Genomic DNA, 16,402 nt, shown 5'->3' with positions numbered 1-16,402 from the left:
GAATTAAACACGACTGAGCGACTGAACTGAACTGAAGGTCATAAGAGTGGAACCCTCTCAGAAGGACTGGTGTCCTTCTAAGAATAGAAAGAAATTCTAGAAATGTGCACATACAGAGAAAAGATACATTAATACCAGATACCAAAATATATTTTAAAAAACTAAAAAGATACAGGAAAGGGAAAAACAGGGAGACAGAAACAGAGACATCAAAAATAAATACTGGTAGCTGCTGCTGCTGCTGCTGCTAAGTTGCTTCAGTCATGTCCAACTCTGTGGGACCCCATAGATGGCAGCCCACCAGGCTCCCCCGTCCCTGGGATTCTCCAGGCAAGAACACTGGAGTGGGTTGCCATTTCCTTCTCCAATGCATGAAAGTGAAAAGTGAAAGTGAAGTGGCTCAGTCGTGTCTGACTCCTAGCGACCCAATGGACTGCAGGCTACCAGGCTCCTCTGTCCCTGGGATTTTCCAGGCAAGAGTACTGGAGTGGATAGATCCAAATATATCAGTAATTACATAATCTGTAAATGTTCTAAACACAAAAATTAAAAGTCTCATAATATATAAAACACTTGGCCTAAGTATATTTTGGGGCTTCCCTGATGGCTCAGATGGTAAAGAATCTGCCTGCAATGTGGGAGACCCGGATTCAATCCCTGGGTTGGGAAAAACCCCTGGCGAATTCCATGGACAGAGAAGCCTGGTGGGATACAATCCATGGGGTTACAAAAAGCTGGACACAAATAAGCAACTGAGCAAACATGCACACACTTTTAATATTAACTTTTATAATTTTTGAAAGCTGTGTTTTTAAAAATATAGGACACTTCATGAATTTACATGTCATTTCTGCTCAGGGACTATGCTCATCTCTGTATCATTCCAGTTTCAGCATAGCTGCCAGTGAGCATTCTTACAATAATGCTCTTATTTGCTTTTATCTTTACTAAATTAGAGGCCTTGTTGAGGCAGAGATGATATCTGACTTATTTATAATTGTTTTTCCTAGGCTTGTACATTAAATATTTGTTGAATGAGTAGTAAAGCTTTATGGAATTTAACTGTACGCTTTTTACTGAGAGAATTTAACATATGGTTGTCCACTGGTTCTCAGTTACTTATGTTAGAGGCAAGCGTGAGAGTATTGGTTATACACTTGAAGGGAGACTGAATTGTACTCAGTTTTTGACTTTTGACTCCTCTGTTTCCAGCTAGTTACTAAGCCAACAATTACCATCTTTATCCCAAATCAGAGTTCTTTCTGATCTAATAATTGTGTGATCTTTTTTTTCAGGAAGGGCTTTATATAATGCTCACTTAATATTATAATATTCCACTCTCCATGGTTTCCTATATTTTGATAAACCAAACATTCTGTCTAGCACATGTATTGATAAGAAGGTAGCTCTTCAATTGTAGCAGAAATAAATTTGGCACATAATAAAAAATGCTGGCATGCAAATGAAGTAGTGTCAGGTTAACTGATGTGTCATAGCACAGCAAAACAGCATAGTATTTATTGAAAAAATACATTAAATTTTTTATATATATATAGCAATTCAGAAAATGAAGATCATGGCATCTGGTCCCATCACTTTATGGGAAATAGATGGGGAAACAGTGGAAACAGTGTCAGACTTTATTTTGGGGGCTCCAAAATCACTGCAGATGGTGACTGCAGCCATGAAATTAAAAGACACTTACTCCTTGGAAGGAAAGTTATGACCAATCTAGACAGCATATTGAAAAGCAGAGACATTACTTTGCCAACAAAGGTCTGTCTAGTCAAGGCTATGGTTTTTCCAGTAGTCATGTATGGATGTGAGAGTTGGACTGTGAAGAAAGCTGAGCACCGAAGCATTGATGCTTTTGAACTGTGGTGTTGGAGAAGACTCTTGAGAGTCCCTTGGACTGCAAGGAGATCCAACCAGTCCATTTTAAAGGAGATCAGGGTTCTTTGGAAGGAATGATGCTAAAGGTGAAACTCTAGTACTTTGGCCACCTCATGTGAAGAGCTGCCTCATTGGAAAAGACTTTGATGCTGGGAGGGATTGGGGGCAGGAGGAGAAGGGGACGACAGAGGATGTGATGGCTGGATGGCATCACTGACTCGATGGACGTGAGTTTGAGTGAACTCCGGGAGTTTGTGATTTACAGGGAGGCCTGGTGTGCTGCGATTCACCGGGTCGCAAAGAGTCGGACACGACTGAGCAACTGAACTGAACTGAACTGAAAGAGATCTAAAGAACATTCTGAAACTTCATTGTTTTGATATTTTAGAGTCTACTGACAGATTTGTCAGAATTAATTTACAATTTTAGGATCTGCTTTTATGTTTCTGTAAGAGGACATATAATTTAGTTTTAAAAGTAAAATTATAGACAAAGCATAGACTTTTAATCTTGACTCATTATTGAAGATGTAAATGCAAACAACAAATGGCTGCTAATTATAGTAGAATAAATATCTCAAGTTTAGTATCACCTAATAATTTAAAATCTGTCTTTTATATCCTAGATTAAGTGGGAAAGATGATTTTAAAAATATGTATAGATTCTTTTCTGTAACAAAAATTGTTTTGAATTGTTTTTTAATTATTTTCTATTTCTCAGAGCTCTCCCCTGGCTCAAGTTAAAATTCCTTGAGGGTATGAAACATGAGTTTTAGCTGTTTGGTGCTGTCATAGCACAGAAAAAAACATATATGTATACATAGTAGGTTCTGATAAATATTATTTGAAAGCATGCTGCCTCTCTGGCACGTTCTGTTCTGCCCTCTCCTGGATGCCTCTTCCAACACTCTTCTTCCTGTATGGCTCTACTGTTTCATTCAGTCTCTGCTCAAATGTCATCATGTCAAGGATGCCTTTACCATGTTATATAAAATCTCAGTTACTCTTTCCCTGGTCCACTGTCCTGCTTTAATTTTCTTCATTTAAGAAATAAAAATCATGTTTTTTTTTTTTTTGAAACCAATTTTAAATATAATTTAAATTTTTTTCTATGACAGTGATATGTTTTAGTGAAAAATTAGAAGCTGTATGACAAAAGAAAAAAGTTTATCATGCAATAATATAAATATGCTTAATATTTAAATTTAACACTTTCCAGGGGTTTCTTTATAAATATTAACTTATTTTATTTTTTGCTTTCATTTCTGAAGATATAACACCAATAAAACATACATTATTAAAATTTGAGTTTAAATAAGAATAAAATATGCCATTAATTTAAACTATTAAGAGCTAGAAAATTTTGGAAAGCTATGATGAGAGAATTTGAAATGACAATATAATGGTATCATTAAAATAAATTTGTTTATATAAAAATAGCATCAAATTTTCCAGTAGTAATTAAGAGAATTAGAGATCTTAATAGCTATTTCACTGATACTGATATAGATATATCTACTTAAATTTTAGTTTTAGTTGACTGAAAAAATAATAAAATCTGTTTACCAAAATTGGATTTTGCCTTAAGTTTCTTCACTCTTCCATAAAGGATTGATCTCACAATTTCAATTAAAAAGATTTATAAATTACAACTGATCCACACTAGATGACATCCTTAAAGTCAACAGATATACACCGGATAAAAAATTCTCTGTACTGTTGAATCAACAAAGCTGATGTAGTAACATTCTGATCAAAAAATTATTTCCATGTTGGCACTGGTTTTGGAAGATTCAGTTTACACCCATATGGAAGTGGAAATGTTAGACTACAATTATGAAGAGGTTTTGACTATTGGACAGTTTTGAGGTTTCCCCAACTAACTCCCTTTTTATCTAAACTAGTTCGAGTATCTAATATTGATGCCAAAACCTCCCTTGCAGAATACATACCTGTCAAGAATTCAGCACAATGCATATATTAGACAGCTCAGCACACTGGGACTTATTATGCATTTGTTTGCAAGTTAAGTTTTACTGTTTTCTCATACCATAAGTTAAATTTGACTTTTTTCCCCTAAATATGTCTTATCAACACAAGGTTTCACCAATGACTTATTCTTTTAGAGGAAACAAAGTGGAACCCTGGCTATTATGCTTAGATTTTCTAATTATCTATGTGACCTAGATCACTTATTTGTTTTCAGGTTGTGAAGCAGAGACAGTACTATTTACCTGTAGAAATATAGGTAGGTGGTAAAGATAGGAGACACTATTTGCAAAGAGCTTTCCAAAATAAAAACTATCTTTGGTTTTGCACATTTTTATCAGAGATTACAGATTTTTAGCCCTGGACTAGTTGGGTCCTAAGACATTTTATGAATTGTGGCATATATACACAATTTCTTTCAGAAAGACCCTGTGTCTTCTTCACAACTCCTATGTTCTTATTTGCTCATTTTATTAATTTGCATTTCCTGTAAATACTTGAGTTGCTACTGCAGCTCTTAAGAGTTCAAAAATGAAATTTTATTTTGTGAAAATATTAAAACCTAGTTATTTCTTTCTTAAAACCACTTTGGGTTGGAAATCCTCAATGTTATTCCAACAACATCTATCAATGTTATATTGTTACTCCAAAATCAGAATTCTTATCCAGCGGTCCTTGATAGAACTCAAGAGGTTTGCGAATTTCAGTGTGTGTGTGCTAAGTCACTTCAGACACGTCTAACTGTTTGGGACCCTATGATCTGTAGCCCACCAGGCTCCTCCATCCATGGGATTCTCCAGGCAAGAATACAGGAATGGGTTGCCATGCCCTCCTCCAGGGTATCTTCCCTGACCCAGAGATCAAACCTGTGTTTCTTTTGTCTCCCGCATTGGCAGGCAGGTTTTTTTTTTACCACTAGTGCCACCTGCGAAATCCCTTGTGAATTTCAGTGGGGAAATATAAAATATTACATCTTTATTTTCAGCATCCATTAATTATGATTGTAAGTAACAAACCACACTAATGTTTGTTGTACCTAATAAAAATTACAGATAATTTTGTATCACATGACACGTATTTCTGACATATTGAAATAGTGCTCTTTAGTTTGGAATGATGTTGGTTGTTAAACTCACTGCTAGATTGTCCTATTTGATATGTTATTAAAGGAGTGCACATATTTCTATACTACAAATATATGCTATTAATATTTTGATAACTGTACTTCAGAATAATGCATTTCCCTTTTATTTCTATATGTTTTAGTTCATGCGCTTAGCAAATTTATTCTGAGAGGAATCGTGGTATGAGAAAAAGGAAACAAGAAATAAGACAAAATCTACTGCCCTGAGACAATGTACTTTAATCTAGAGAAAGTACTTATTAGTTCAAAACAATAAACATGTCAAGTCTATGTTGACATATAATGTTTTATTTTCAGTGCAACAAAATACATTGGAAATATTTATATTCCAATTGCAAAATTATTCCTTTAGTTAGTGTTTCTTTCTTAAAAGCATAGTTCTTACAAACACAATTATATACACATTGTATCTTTTATCACACTTGGCTAAGTGTAGCAAAAAATGGTTTAAAATTATGTATTAAGATTTGATTACACTCACCACTGGATTTACATAGACTTGAAAATAGCAATATAGCACAGTATAAATCATACACAACAGGGGTTTTGAAAATCTGGATAAAACATTCAATTGTAAAATTTTAAATAGCAGATCTAGACTTTGAGAGTCTCTTATTATTAAGCTGTTATCTGCTGCAACTGCCCGATTTATGTATTCTACATGTTGGAGAACCAGGTATGTAGGATTTTAATCTTAATGTCAGCTCTGAGTTTCTGAAGAAAAAGGTAGCCACTCCAAATACACCAGATGCTTCTCTCTGTGTTTTAAACTCTCAGTGTAATGATATTCTGTACTAATGTAGCTTTTGTCAGATCAGAGTGTGAATATGAAGGGTTATGTTCCTGCTAAACAAATGATGCTTTTTCTTACACGCCTCCCTGAGCAGTGATTATCAGAATTCTAACTTTCAAGAGACAAGTATGGCATTAAAAAATATCCAAGTTATTAAAAGATAGGTTAAAATAACAAAGAAACTTAATAAATACTATTGTAACAGTATTGTTCCCTACACCAACCAAAAAAAAAAAGAAGAAAAGAAAAAAATGAAAAAATCAGTGTGGAGAAAACATAGATATATTATACATCTGTTGACAGTTTCTCAGTTCAACTCCAGAGGTTATTAGTGTCTAAGAGAATTGTAACATTTTGTACATTAATAACAATTTCCATAATTCACCCTAGATTGTAAACTCCAAAAAGTGGTGATCTTTCTTTTGGCCCATTATTCAAATGCAGGATGCTTTGGAATGCTTTACTGGTAAAGTGACCCAAACAGCATCACAGGGGCAGGAGGAAGTGAGACAAGGAAGGGAGGGAAGCCAATAAGTAGGACTGGTGATGTAATTCCTCTGGAAAACTCTGGAAAAGTGTGGGAAACAACTCAGAAGGTGGGGCAGTTACTCTCCAGCTCTAATCTATCATTGGCTGAGGGCTGCTGTGGAGCCATTAATGCTGCTGCACTTTGCACTTGTTTGTCCCATGCAGAACTCAGCCAGGCAAAAAGAAGCCCTTAGCGAGGGTCAGGTGATCATAGCATGAGGCCTTCCACGCCCGCAGGACTGATGAAAACAGAGAGGTATCAGGGGAGACCAATTTTTTGTATGATTCATAAAAAGAAAACTATATGAGGTTAGGAGGGGAAATTGCCTAGAAAGTCTAAGAAAACAAGACTGAAAAATAATTTTAGAAATCACTTTCCAATGCTTCTTACAGTTTTGCTTTAGGATAAGCATTTACATTTTTGTCAACAGAAGCATGTCTGCTCTTTAATAAAACTTATAGAGAGAAGGTGGGTAGAAAATACAGGCAAAGTACATGTGATGAGGAAAGAAAATGAATAAAATTGCAGTATTGAAGGAAAGCAAAACGTGCTCAGTGTCCCACAGTATTTTAGCACAAAAGGCGTGAAGCGAGAATCAAGGGCAAGTATTTCATCCTTCTCTCCCACCAAGCAGAATTTGCGCTATAAAAATTGACAAGTCTTTATCTTCATCAGAGTTAATATTATAGAGTATTTACTATTAAATCATATTAAAACATACAGAATTTATTATAGCCACCACTGCATTTACCTAGATTTTAAAACAACAAAATAGCACTGTATAAATCATACACAACAAGGGTTTTAAAAATCTGGATCAAACAATCAGTTATAAAAATTTAGCAGAGCTTGACTTTGAGAGTCTCCTACCTCTTAATATTAAGTTATCTGCTGCAACTGCCCATACACTCACATTGAAATAGTTTTATATATATATAAATATGTGTTTTATTTTGGAAAGAAATGACTCATTCTACGGTATCCATTAGAAAATGCCTCAGAATTATGGACAGTTTCTCAGTGTGATGTAATCATTTATTTTACTTATTTTCCTCTGACTAGGATATAAACTCTGTGAATCAGGAACTATATGTGTTTTTGCCATCTACTAACACAATGTCTAGTATGCAGGATTCACTCTGTATGTGATAGTTGGATGAGTGAATTTAATTGGTTATATTAAATGAAGTCATTTCATAATCCAGTGGCTCTTAAAGGGGGATAATAGGAGATGATTTGGCCTTTTTGCATTCTGCCACCCCTGGGACATTTGTCAACATCTAGAGAGATTTTTGATTGTCAGAAAGGAAGAGGGGACTACAGATATCTAGTGGGTAGATATCTGGAATGCTGCTAAACAACTCAGAGTGTACAGGACAATCTCCACTACAGTTATCTATCTCAAATGTCAACAGTGACAAAGCTTTTTAACCCTGTTGTGATACCAAGCAGTGTCCAGTCATTCACACATTGTATTCATGCTTTATAAAATGCCCTTTTAGTCAATAACTAGCAAGGTGTTTTTGTTTTTGTTTTCTTTTGGTCCAACATTAATCTATCTCACACATAAACTTCCTTGATTCATTCTAGAATTAATGCCTGTCCGCTGTTTGTGCTAAGTTACTTCAGTCATATTGGACTCTTTGTGGTGCTTTGGACTGTAGCCCACCAGGTTCCTCTGTCCATGGGGATTCTCCAGTTAAGAATACTGGAGTGGGTTGTCATGCCCTCCTTTAGGGGATCGTCCCAACCCAGGAATCAAACCCACATCTCACGTGTCCTGCATTGGCGGGCGGGTTCTTTACCATTAACGCTAACGGGGAAGCCCTTCCTGTGTTTGGATTCACCTAAAAGCCAACCCAGAGATAAGGAGTCCTACAGAGGTAATTTGGGAGTTGACCTCTGAGATATCAGTAGGAAGTGGAGAATCGAGGTAAGGAAAAAAAGGAAGCAGTTAATGGTGTAGCATTATTAGGATATTGACCACTGCGGGCAACTGGAACTACCAGTACTGGAAGACCTGGGAGATCGAATAGAGTACAGCTCAAAGCCATCCCAAATGTGGGGTAGGGACTCTGGGGCATGTATTCACTGATTTTGTAGCAGTTACTCCATCATGATGTGCCAGGTTTATGACCAAATGTGAGTTCACATAGGCAACTGCATGACTAAAATAGTTTACAGTGAGTTTTTACTACACTCTTCTTTTTCTCTTTGAAGACTCAGTACTCTTCAATCCTTAATTTTATTATTATCCTTGGGATATTTTGGAATTCTAGAATCATGAAGCTTTTCAGTGTATCTAACCCAATCTTCTCTATGACTTGGACAAACTGATAACTAGCTTCTGTTTCAGCATTTATGTCCCACTACTGTCTAACTATTTGATTAATTGAATTGATAATGAATAAGAAATTGTCTGTTTTTCTTTGTGCTTTCACTTTTCATTATGGATTAATTAATGTCAGACTGCCCTTGCCATCTAGATCTATTGCTCCTAGAAATGCCTTGTCATTAATACTTGATTTATTCTTGGAGAAAGATATTAAACTCAAAAGAATTGGCCAAATTTTGTGTAGAAAATGGTGACTGTTTGAAGGTCTCTGTATTTTGTGTACATTTGTAGTTTAAATATTAATGAAAGCTTTCCATTAAATACTCATTCCAATAGGTGTGTGATATTAATTTATAAAGAAACACAAAATTAGTTTTATAGAAACTTCTAAAACTAGTATTAATCAACACCCTATGCAATATTCATCTCTGTCCACACATTATATTAAAGTGTGCTAAAATGTGTAAATTTAACCCTGATGCATACGGGCTGAGGGCTCTTTTATATGATTTATGGGATCACTTAAAGATTTATTTCTCCTCCCTAGTCGTTTTTCTACTATCATCCAAAGATTTATATTATCCAATCAGGTAAAGACCACTTTCAACCCTATTTGAATAACCGCTGATAAGTCATAACTTTTCTAGAAAGGTATATCAGGTACAGTGGTGATATTCTTTGGTTTGACAAATCTTGAACAGGAAAAGCTTGGCTTTTGGAATTTTCAACATGAATCCATTTTTGAGTTTTTATAGGTTTTTTTTTTTAAGTCTCAAAACACAAAAATGAACTATTTACATCAACTTCTCATAAATAGTTACCACACACACACACACACACACAAAACCTTGTTACCAAAAAAGCTATTCTATTTAACTTTAATTTGAGGAAAGATTATTGATATGGATGATTATATGACAGCTACAATTACTTCCATGCCATAAATAATGTGAATTTATCACATATTTCAAAGAAGGCAATGGCAACCCACTCCAGTACTCTTGCCTGGAAAATCCCATGGACGGAGTAGCCTGGTGGGCTGCAGTCCACAGAATCGCTAAGAGTTGGACATGACTGAGTGACTTCACTCTCACTTTTCACTTTCATGCGTTGGAAAAGGAAATGGCAACCCACTCCAGTGTTCTTGCCTGGAGAATCCCAGGGATGGGGGAGCCTGGTGGGCTGCCGTCTCTGGGGTCGCACAGAGTCGGACACGACTGAAGTGACTAAGCAGCAGGAGCAGCAGCATCACATATTTCATAAAACATGCTCTGTAAGTTATATATTTTTTCTTTGAGTTCTGATTGGATGCAGTATCATTTTTGTCCAGGCACATTTACCTCACATTTTGTTCACTGCTATGAGCTCTATCACTCTGTAGAGAGTTAACAAAGGGCAAGAACACTAAAGATAACATTTTAGATACTATTCTATAAATATTTTATAGAAGCTTGATCTAGGAGGAAAAGTTTGCTTCCATTAAACACATAGAAAACGCTATTTAAATCATTTTAGATCATGCCACTGAAACTATTCTTCAAGTAGTTTATGAAAATTATGTTTCAGAAGAGATTCTAACACCATGAAAGACATTGGTTATACTTATGGTTTACTGAAAGATAGTTCTTAAAGAAATGATATAATATTTACAGTGAATCTGGAGTGAATTTGTCCTAGTTCCATTTTGATATATGAATTGCAGTTGATATCTTTGACAAAGTGCTATAGCAATCAACCTGGTTTTTATTTAGCCTCTGAAAGGACAATCAGCCAAATTCTAATCTCAAATGTGTGATTTTATCACATATTTCATAAAATATGCTGCTTTGCAGTCTCAAAGATGGATTTAAGACATTTATGGCAATACACAGCATGTGAGAGGCACATCAAGTTGGATGAATTTATTTTCAGGGAATGAACCTGGGCTTAACCAATGCCTTCAAGAACATAAGACTTTTATTTTTGTCTACAGGTTCTAGTCAGCTCAGGAAACTTGTTATCTGTGGACAGAATAGAGAGGCTAACCATTTTGTGTGGGAAGAAAGGAGGGCAGCAAAACTTGGAAGTCATAGATTATATGAGAGCTGCGGCTGCTACTGCTGCTCGTAAGTCGCTTCAGTCGTGTCCAACTCTGTGTGGCCCCATAGACAGCAGCCCACCAGGCTCCCCTGTCCCTGGGATTCTCCAGGCAAGAACACTGGAGTGGGTTGCCATTTCCTTCATATGAGAGCTACTCATATGAAATATGAGTAGCAAAATAATGATTATGTTTTCTCTCAATTATCCCTGATTGAACTAGTCACTGATGATTTGCATTCTCCTACATAGATTTTCCTAAATTACAGTTATACTTCCTTTTCCACTGGCTTGCTGCTGCTGCTAAGTCACTTCAGTCATGTCCGACTCTGTGCGACCCCATAGACAGCAGCCCACCAGGCCCCGCCGTCCCTGGGATTCTCCAGGCAAGAACACTGGAGTGGGTTGCCATTTCCTCCTCCAATGCATGAAAATGAAAAGTGAAAGTGAAGTCTCTCAGTCGTGTCCGACTCTTAGCGACCCCATGGACTGCAGCCTACCAGGCTCCTCCATCCATGGGATTTTCCAGGCAAGAGTACTGGAGTGGGGTGCCATTGCCTTCTCCGTCCATTGGCTTGATAGCCTACCAAATATGACTATTATTTCTTTAACATACGTGTTCATGATTTGATTCTTTCCCTCACTTTCTCTGCCTCACAATGAGAAATGTTACAAAAATGTTAGAAGGTGACAAAGGACCTTTAATATTTATACATTTAAATTAACCTTCTATCAATTAACCTTCTAAACTTATCATCCATGAAAGTCAATCCAGAATGTTTCACCCTTTGAAGCATCTCTGATGAGTTTCAATGTGCAGCTTAGCTGTATCATAAAGAGAAATATTTACTGCAGGAACTCATATTTTGTGTATCTTAACCTCTACATTTTGAAGCCTGATCATGTATCCTATACACCACATTTCCAGCTATGTTTAGTCAATTGCAGCTTTTTGACAAGTTCTAATGAAACATTCACTTGTCAATTTTTAGTTTTCTTTATGGGAGCTATGGCTCTTAAACATTATTATTTAATATGAACTAATAGTACCATTTATGAATGTAGGCTACATTCCGATAAACAATTAAGTATTCTGAAGGAGGTAGCTTTATTTTTAAACATGCAATTCAATTGAAACTGACATTATGAAGTTCAAAAAATATATATTTAGTCTACCTTAAGTTTGGAGATTTATAATCTGAATGCATTTCTTTCCGCTGTTAATAATAACTCTGCCTGAAGATCAAGCCCTGTAGACAAACCACAAGCCAACCTTCACCACACATTGGTTCTTTTAAGTGGCCAATTTAAAACATACACACTCAAGTGTACTATCTTTCTTCCCCCTTATATGCTGTGTGAATATGTCTCTGAAAGAAAGTCTCAAGCATAGATATTTAGTGTTTTCTATTGTAACTGCCTCCTTTCACTCTGTAATAACATACTGTTTGCATCATATAGTAAAGATTCTTTGCAAATCAAGATAGAGAATATGAGTGAGATTGATCAGCATTACTTTCTAAGTGGCTATGAAGAAGATGGGGAATCTTGGGAATCTTTAATATGCAATGGAGAAAATTGTGTAATGACTTATTGCAACATTTTACAAAGGAGTTTTACATGCTTTAAGAATGTTTAGAGTTATAATGTAATAGTTTATACATTTCCGTGAGTAATGTTGCCTGTATTACTGTATGCCTTATACCAGGCTTCTCTGGCGGTTCAGACGGTATAGAATCCACCTGCAATGAGGGAGACCTGGGTTCAGTTCCTGGATCAGGAGAATCCCCTGGAGAAGGGAATGGCTATCCATACCAGCATTCTTGCCTGGAGAATTCCATGGACAGAAGAACCTGGTGAGGTACCATTCATGAGATCTTTAAAGAGTCAGACAAGACTAAACGACTAAGCACACACAGCACAAACATCTAATATCGAAGCAACAATGTCCCGGCCAGACTGAATCCACTCATGGAACTGTTGTTATGGTTACCGTTTTTAGTTTTATTGTTGCACTCCTGCAACAATGTGTTGCATTATATTACTGTATGCCTGATACCAGGCTTTCCTGGTGGCTCAGATGGTAAAGAATCTGCCTAAAATGCAGGACTCAGGGTCGATCCCCAGGTTGGAAATATCCCCTGGAGAAAGGAATGGCTAGCCACTCCAGTATTCTTACCTGGAAAATGCCATGGACAGAGGAGTCTGGCAGGCTACTGTCCCTGGGGTCACAAAGAGTTGGACACTACTGAGTGACTAACACGGTTACAGTTATGTCTTATACCATGATACGCAGTAAGTGCCTTACTCATAAAATATACCATACCAGTAAGACACCATTCCTGGCCTCAGAACTTCAGGATTTATTCAAATCATCACAATCTATGATATGGCGAGAATCATGATGAAAGAATAAAACAGGAAAGCTGTAATGGCACAACTGTTTCAATATGCAGCTACCATGCGGCTGCTAAGTCGCTTCAGTTGTGTCCGACCCTGTGAGACCCCAGAGACGGCAGCCCACCAGGCTCCCCGTCCCTGGGATTCTCCAGGCAAGAACACTGGAGTGGGTTGCCATTTCCTTCTCCAATGCATGAAAGTGAAAAGTGAGAGTGAAGTCGCTCAGTCGTGTCCAACTCTGTGCGACCCCATGGACTGCAGCCTACCAGGCTCCTCCATCCATGGGATTTTCCAGGCAAGAGTACTGGAGTGGGGCTCCATTGCCTTCTCCATGAAGCTACCATAGATCCTTTTAAATTGAATTTGCACCTCTTGTATTTAATACTATCTGAAGTAAATCTCTAAATATGAAACATAGTTGCTTAAAAGTTTACTATGTAATAATCCAATGTGCACAAATTAATCATCATCAATAGTAGTTGGATGATTCAATGATGGAAACTTATTGAACATTTCAAAACTTAGTCTAGATAATGAATCTTTGGTAAAGTTACATGTTTAATATGATGGTTTCTTTGGTGAATCCTTTCTTCCCTAATTCAATTCTTAATTTGAATTTGGCTAATTAAAATTATTTAGCCTAATATTTCACTAAACTATAATACTTTGCTGTGCTGTGCTGTACTTAGTCACTCAGTCACGCCCAACTCTTTGTGATCCCATGAACTCACAAGGTTCCTCTGTCCATGGGGATTCTTCAGGCAAGAATACTGAAGTGAGTTGCCATGCCCTCCTCCAGGGTACTTTGCTAACTTCTTAGAATTCTACAAATATTTATTGGGCCCTTATTGTATGCCTTATATCAAAATAGGCACTAAGTACCTATAAAAGATATCAGTAAGATAGCATTCCTGACCTCAGAACCTCAAGATTTATGCAAATAGTCACAATTTTTGCTATGACAAGAATCATGTTGAAGGAATTATATGAAGAAAGAATAATGGCACAAATATGTATTCTAATAAATAAATTATCAAAATTCTTGTGACCCATTTTCTCAACAAATATTCATCAAGTAGTTAATAGGGATATATTAGTGAACTAAACAGACAAAATACCTCTTCTAGTGAGGCTGACATGCTAGTGGGGGGAGATAGAAAATGTCATAAGTACCATATATAAGTAAATTCTGTATTAATGGGATGCAATATTCGATTAACCATTTTCCCCCTTTGAAGGAAATAAACTTATGTCCTGGTAAAGGAACATATTTGGGGCAATTAAAAACTTATTTAACTCAAATTATTCATGTTGAATTTCAAATGTATTGGAAAAATATGAAATAAATTCTAGGTAACTTCACGAAATTTCATATTTTATTGCTGCTAATACTTATTTAGTGACTCTGGAAATAGAGCGTGTCATTTAATCAATAGGATGTAACTTCATTGTCAGCATGGTAGCAGTTGTGTGGTCACCTACTGTGCATGCACCAACTTGGAGTTCATTCATGATGGCACAATGGGAAAACAACTACCCGTGGCCTTTAACACACCATGTATGAACACATTAAAGAAAGAATATAAGTGCTGGTTGTGGTCTGAAACCTGAGATTAATTCCCTGTGTAAGGTCACAAAAGCACTGAATAAAAACTTACCACAAGTGTGGCAGCAGCTCTTGGGAAAAGCACTCTTGAGAAATGCTGTATCACCAATGCTATCGATGGCACAGGGGTCAGTACTGTGGGAATAAGACAGAACAAGGATATAAATGACTCTAAGTAAAAAAGGGATTCAGGAGAATTGCACTCTGAATGTGAAAACATTTTGAAAATACCCCAATTATTTGGTTTATATTTCCATTTTTAGGTGTACACAAAGTGATGTTAAAGATGTTAGCTAAGTCTAAAATGCCTCTGCAATATTTTTAAATGAAAATTTCAGGTAATATGAATGTATAATCCATCAAACTGGCAGCTTTTTTCTCATTTTCAATGGAACATAAATTAATAGTTTGTTTTATAATTAATGATGCTTTAAATTTTAGCAAATGCAATATTGTATAAGTGATAGCTGGATTTTCACTTTTATTCAGGGAAATAATTATTCCCAAATGAGGGGGAAAAAATCCTTATATTTGAAAACTATCATAGAAAAGATTACTCTTTGGATGTTTACACGTGAACATTCCATGATCAGCAGGTTAAAAAGACTGAGACCATCTGTTGCAATTAAATGTGGAAGCTTTCATTCAAATGACTGAATAATTTCTATAAGCTCTTTGCAGGAAAATGAAAAGCCATTGCTTTAGTTCTTTTTGTCATTCAGAATAGTTTAGTCAAGTTTTTGAAAGCCATGATATTTTTAAAAAGATACATTGTTGCATGGTTTAGAATTTGTTCATCTCCACCACTCTGATTTTTAAAAAATGTATTCAAGTTGATTGATAACAGTGATGTAGTTTTCTTTGTAAATTCAATTATGTTTGCAAAGCTATTGCTCTGTTGTGCATACCTGGCAGGTAGACTTAAAATTTTCAACCACCACTATTATGACAATTGATTGTTTAACAGCTTGTTTGGAGATAATGGCATGGTGGTAAAGAACTGAGTGCATGATTCAATTTCTGTTTGGTACATATTACGGATTTCAGGATTTCAGTCTGTCTTCAATCTTTGAGGTTCCTGGTCATTGTTTATAACACCACTTCTTCCTTTTGTCCCATGCCAAATCATGCAGACACAGTGAGTAATATATATTGTTTATTAAAAAACAAACAAATGTAGGGAACACACAATTTTTCATCCATATTTCGGTGTGTTGTGGAAGGAAAGGATTCTTTCTGATCCTCCTCAAATAATGCCCAGTGAATACTATCTTTCAAGTTTCTGATCACTTTTGGTGAAATGGAAAGCATACCTTCTAATGCATGATGTGTGCCTGCCCACTAAGTTGCTTCAGTCGTGTCCCGACTCCATGCGACCCTAGGGACTGTAACTCCCCAGGCGCCTCTGTCCATGGGGATTCTTCCCGCAAGAATATTGGAGTAGGTTGCCATGTCCCCCACCAGGGGATCTTCCTGACTCAGGGATTGAACCTGTCCTATGGCTCCTGCATTGCAGGCAGCTTCTTTACTGCTGCCACTGGGGAAGTCCCCCTAATACATGATATGCTATCTCAAAAATCAGATAAAATGTGGACTTTCCATTACTGTTTTTGATTTAAGAATGTAGTACTTTTTTGC

The 16,402-nt window shown here is 36.4% G+C and overlaps 1 pseudogene; it reads right to left on the bottom strand.

Moving 5' to 3' along the window:
* Positions 1-813: 813 nt before the first annotated feature.
* Positions 814-912, bottom strand: LOC133235807 (U6 spliceosomal RNA; annotated as a pseudogene).
* Between the last annotated feature and the right edge of the window lie 15,490 nt (positions 913-16,402).

The sequence above is a fragment of the Bos javanicus genome, chromosome 22, assembly GCF_032452875.1.
Source record: "Bos javanicus breed banteng chromosome 22, ARS-OSU_banteng_1.0, whole genome shotgun sequence".
Lineage (NCBI taxonomy): Eukaryota > Metazoa > Chordata > Mammalia > Artiodactyla > Bovidae > Bos > Bos javanicus.
This window is presented reverse-complemented; position numbering and strand designations above follow the sequence as displayed.